This window comes from Egretta garzetta, unplaced genomic scaffold, assembly GCF_000687185.1.
Source record: "Egretta garzetta isolate BGI_Z169 unplaced genomic scaffold, ASM68718v1 scaffold143, whole genome shotgun sequence".
Taxonomy (NCBI): Eukaryota; Metazoa; Chordata; class Aves; order Pelecaniformes; family Ardeidae; genus Egretta; species Egretta garzetta.
The window spans coordinates 1,171,888-1,177,432 of NW_009259310.1; positions in this window are offsets into that span (position 1 = coordinate 1,171,888).

Below are 5,545 nucleotides of genomic sequence, written 5' to 3' on the forward strand. Positions count from 1 at the left end.
CTTGGGCTGGGGTGCAGCAGCTTTTCCATCTGAGGATTCTCCATCATCTATAAACTGTCCAAGGAGCCTCGTGAGACTGCCGGACGTGGCTTTCGGAGCTCAATTTGGCGTCGTATCTTGCCAAGAAATTAAATGGGGCTGTTGGTCCTGTCTGTCCAGGGGTATGGCAGGAGGATCCTCAGTGCCTGGGGCCCTGGAGCTGCGTGGATACAGGTCTGCCTGATGCTGAGATGCTCTGTGGCCAGTGAGGGATGGCGATGGACACAGCTTCTGGGGCATCGCCAGAGCAGCCAGGGCAACTGGTCCCAGCATCTTAACCTCCCCAAGAGTGTTTGCTGCCTGCATGTGACAACAACCTCCCACTGTCATGGGTGTCCCCCCTTCCCAGCTCCTGTTACGGACAAACTCACATTTCCAAGGTGCCCTGTTTCTGGAGGATGGGCCCCAGTGATGCCAGCAACCCCACGCATTGCAGAGGCTGCGGCTGGATGTGTCCCCTGTCCAACAGCAGCACCCATGGGTGCCTGCTGGTGCTGCAGCAGGTCCATGCTGAGGCTGAAGGGAGCACCGGGAGCACTGGGACCACTGGTATGGGCATCTGTGAGTGTGCTGGTGCTTGATGAGGATGGAGGTGTCACTGAAGCTGTCCTCATGGATGAGACATGCGTAGGGGCACTGTCCCGTGTACGCCTGCAGGTGGGAGCTCTGTGCAAAGCCCTTCCTGCACTTGGAGCATTTATAGGGTCTCTGCCACAGGAGTCTTTTGGGACACGCTCTCTCTGCATTGTCCCTGAGGTCCCCAGCAGCCTGGGAGGGGGTGTCCCTGTGGTCCCCTAACGTGCTAGAGCCTCCACCTCCTCCTCCTCCACATTCTCAGCATCTGTCAGAAGACAGAAAACTGAGCTGTAACTTCTTCCATGGACCACCAGCACCTGCTGGAGACCCTGTTCCCACGGGAGTCATCCACAGCTGGGCCAAAGCACCCCCAAGGAGATGAATGAGCCCCAGGAGGGCCCAGAACCTCAGCCCTGGCGGCGGTGCCCTCCCCAGCCTTGGTGCTCAGGAGTTTATCTATGAAGGTGGAAGAAGGGGGTTGAAGCCCCCTGAGGCTGACATGGGGCTGGTGAGCCTTGAGGAGGAAGGGGGGGATGCTGCTGTGACCCTGAATCCATCAGCCTTTGGGGACACCTTGCCTTGGGGCAGCAGCCTGAATGACAGATGCCGTGGTGGCTGCCTTGGCCTAGTAGGGAACTTACTTAGTGTCCCTGGAGGATGGAGCTGCTCCTGTTCCTTTTCCCTGCCAGAGGACCTGGGTTAACCCAATGCCCACCAGCAGGGCTGTAAGCATGCTGCTGCAGCCCTCGCTGTGGGTCCCGCTCCAGGTACGTCACCGCTGCGCCCACAGCCAGGAGGAAAGGAGCTATTGAAGATCCTGTTAGCCCAAGAACAAATTTGCCATCAGGAAATTGAGGCTGGACAGGAGAAGGCGGCCAGATCCGGACCAGGGGAGCAGCAGTGGAGGCTGGAAGGGCTTTCCCCAGACAAGACTGCAGCCAGCCCAGCCGCTGCGGAGCCGGCTCTGGAGCCTGTGAGGAATGAGATTATCCAGAAGGTGCCTGTGAGATGGGAGCTGTCACGGCGAGATGCCAGGGAGGGACATCAGCTGGGATAGAGGCACTTTTCAGATCAAGCTAACACCCTGCTCACAGAGGTTGTGCGGGGGCCGCAGCCCTGGGCAGCGGTGTTGTGGGATGGCCCTACCCCAAAAATCTCAGAGGTGCTAATGAGGCGAGCTTCACTTCGGAGCCCCTTTGGGAGAGGGAAGGTGCTGAGGACATTGGGTGTTGTTGCAGGGTGTCGGGGTCCCCCAGACTTGAGCCGTGCCTGGCGTGCAGCCTCGCAGCCAAAATGAGCAAGTCCTGAGGCTCTGGGAGGAAGAGAAACTCACTGCTGGAGAGTGCCACAGCGACATCCCCCGTGTGAGCAGGGACACGCCGTGCAGGGGCAGGCAGGGCTGGGGTTACAGCAGGACACCTGGGAGGATGCTGCCTCTTTTTTTTATGCCTGCTTAGCAAAATATGTGAGGTTTTTCTTGGGGGAGACAGCTCAAGATGGGAAAACCTGGCAGCAGTGAGGCCCAGTGAAGGGGCAGGGGCTGCTGGTGGCTCTCCCGCGGGTGACCCTGAGGGAGCAGAGAGGCCCAGGGGTGTCCGCGCAGGAGTTTTTCACCTCCCAGAACCCAAGAGCTGGGTGCTCTGATGCTGGTTATGCACAGTGCATGCTCTGCTGCACCCCTACTCTCAGTCCTCAGCGGGGAAACTGAGGCACAGAGCTGCACGGGGCCCCTCTCCTGATGCTAGAGCTGGTCAGAGGAGGGTTTGACCTCTCAGCTTCTCCAGAAAAAAAAACCCCAGGCCTCCCTCTTCGCTTCCCTCCACCCCCTGGGAGGTGACTGAGTTTCTTTACACGGCAAACCACGCTTTGGGGCTGCAAGCCCAGCAGGCTCCAGGCTGGAGGGGGCAGCCATGGAGGGCAGGCAGGGGAGACTGGGTCTTGCAGGCAGGGTGTTGGCAGCAGGGCACTCTGACCACTGGGTGCCCGGCCAGCTCAGCGCCCACCAGCACCCGTCACAGGGACAGTGCTGCCAGTGCCAGGCAGGGTCCCATCACCCACCAGAGCTCTCCTGCTTGCTCCAAGGGTGCCAAGGGCGCAGCCCCAGCCCAGTGTCCCCACTCACACGTCACCAGGCTGGGCGGGCAGGGCAGTGGTGGGCACCGCTGCGAGCAGGATCCGGCCGGCCCGCACAGCCTCAGCTCCTCAGTGCAGGTGAGAAATGTAGTTTTCTGGTGCAATGGCCAGAAGGAAGTGGCTTTTCCCTTTGCAAATCCCAGGAGGATTAAGCTGCAATTTGGGGCACCCTCTGCCCTGCACCTGCCCCCCGGCTGCCCCGGCCCAGGTGCAGGGCCCTGTCCTCAGCATCCATGGGGCTCCCAGCAGGGACAGGTTTCTGCGCAGAACTGCTTGTGGGAAGATGCTGGGGCTCTGCACAAGCCAGTTTTGGGGGCTTGGTGATGGGAAGGGTGACACTGGCTGAGGGCATCACAGCAGTGTCACACTGCAGGGACACTGCTGGAGCAGGGATCTGCAGTGGCCCTGTCCTACCCCATGGCTTGCTCAGCCACAAGCACCGGAGACCATCCAGCTGCAGGACAGGAGCTGTGTCCCACACCCTGGCGACAGGACACCTGGCAAAACCCACCCTGTCCCCAAGCACCCAGAAGCAGGACATCATGCACTGCAGCCCCTGGCAGGGCTGGCTGTGGCCACCCAGCAGTAAGGACCCCCCTGAGAAGCCCAAAGTCCTGCAGCCTTCAACAAAATGCCCATTCAGGACCCACAGGGGACCTGCAGGGGACATGTGGGTGTCCTGCCCAGGGCAAGGCAGAGCAGTGAAGCTGTGGTGGTGCCATGTCCCCATCAATCCTTGTTTCCCCAGGCCAGGCTGGCAGCATCTCCCATTGCCCCTGCACCTTCCAGCTTTCCCTGCAGCTTCCCCAGGGATGCAGCAGCACCAAGGGGACCCAGGCTGGTACCTCCTGGTGCCCCAAAGGAGGATGCCAGCTCTGGGTGTGGGGCTGCAGTACTCCTGTGCTCCCTTCCACCCAGCCACCCTGGCTGGCAGGCTGGTCCCCACTGTCCCCCCATCCCCCCAAGGCTCAGCTCTTGCTCTGAGCTACATCTGCCCGGGGATGGCCATCTCCTGCCAGCCACAACCAGAGCCATGGGGCAGGCGTGCTGGGGCGTGTCCAAGCTGAAAGCCCTGACCCTGTTGGGGTGTGGCAGGAGGGGATGCCAGAGGAGCTGTGGGGGGTGGCTGTGGCCCATGGGGCTGTGGGCAAGGCTGGGAACAGCCGTCACCGTTGTTCAGTCACTTCTGGTGGTTCAGGACATTGTGTTCCCATGCTGTTGCTGGGCCCAGCTCCATCATGTTGCTGGTGTTTTCCTGGCTTGTGGGAAGCCACCAGCCTGGGGAGCTTGCACTGCCCTGCCCACAGCCCTTCCTGCGGTCCTGGCAGGGCTGATGCTGCCCCAGAGCCCCTCCATGGGCCCGGCAGGTACCGGTGAGCAGGACACAGCAACACCAGGGAACCAAAGGTGATGGTGGGGACAGGGACACTGGCTTTGTGATGGTGGGAGTATGGCAGGATCAAGGACCCAAGGCAATAGGGCCTGGCCTCTGGGCTGGGTTTTCAGTTGGGATATTCCGAAAAGCCTCAGAGGAGAGCCGGACTGAGGGCTGGGGTTTGCACAGGGTCTCTCCTGCCTGGTCACAGGTGGAGGGTGCTGAAAATTTGCATCTTTTCTCTTGCAGCATTTCTGCTACTGGGGACAGGTGCATGTGCCAGCATCCCTCTCCTTGCCTTTGCGCCAGCCATGTCCCTCTCTCCATCCAGCCTCATGTGTGCGTTTCACCCTCCAATGATGCCCTGGGGACAGGCACAGGGTAACCCCCCCCCCCCAAACCTGCCCTGGAAAATGCTCTGTTGGTGGGCACAGGTTGACACCACAGCCAACATCCCACCGCAGATCCTCCTGATGCCGAGGCACACACCAGGTCACTTGGGCCCAGCACGCTTGGTTCATGCCTCTCCGGCCACCTGGGAGCCCAGGGATCAACTGGAGGGATGCGGACCCCAGCAGAGGCCTGGCATTGGGGGGCCAGGGCTGGAGAGGTAGGGCACAGACCCCTGGGCCTCAGGGACCTGGGTGTACATGGGCCGGTGGGTCTGAGCCTGGCCAGCAGGTCTGGGGGCTGCCAGCAGGTGCAGGTGACCAGTGTCCCCTGCCCAGTGCTCAGGACCTGTGCATGGTACTTGGTGCCTTCTGCCCAGTACCTGGTGCTTGGTGTTTGCTGCTTCCTACAGGTGCACGGTGTGCAGTGCCCCCACCCCACCGCCCCTGCTGCTGCCCAGGACCAGCGTGGTGCCAGTGCTGGTGCCAGTGCCCGGTGATGGAGCTCAGTGCCTGGTCCGTGGCATGTACTGCTGGTGCCAGTGGATGGTACTGGTGCTGATACTGGTGTCAATGCCCGGTCCTGGCAGTGGTGACAGTGCCTGGTACCACTGCCTGCTGTGTGGTGCCCATGCTGGTGCTGGTATCCACTGCCCAGTGCCAGAGCCAGTGCCCAGTGGCTGGTACCAGTGGCTATTGCTAGTGCCTGGCACATGATGCTTGGTACTGGTGGTCTTGCCTGGTGCCCAGTGCCTCTGTGCAGTGCCCAGTGCCCCCTGCCCTCTGTCCAGTGTCCAGTGCCCCTCTCCAGTATTGGTGCCAGTGCCCAACATCCCCCTGCCCAGTTTCCCTGCCCAGTGTCCAGTGACAACTTCCCACTGTCCCTGTTCAGTGCCAGGGCCCAGTGCCACCAGCCCACTGACCAGTGCCTGGTACTGGTGCCCAGTTCCTTGTGTCCCCTGCCTGGTGCCAGTGTCCAGTGCAGGCATGGGCCAGGTTGGGCAGTGGGTGTTGGGGCGGAGGGTGCCAGGTG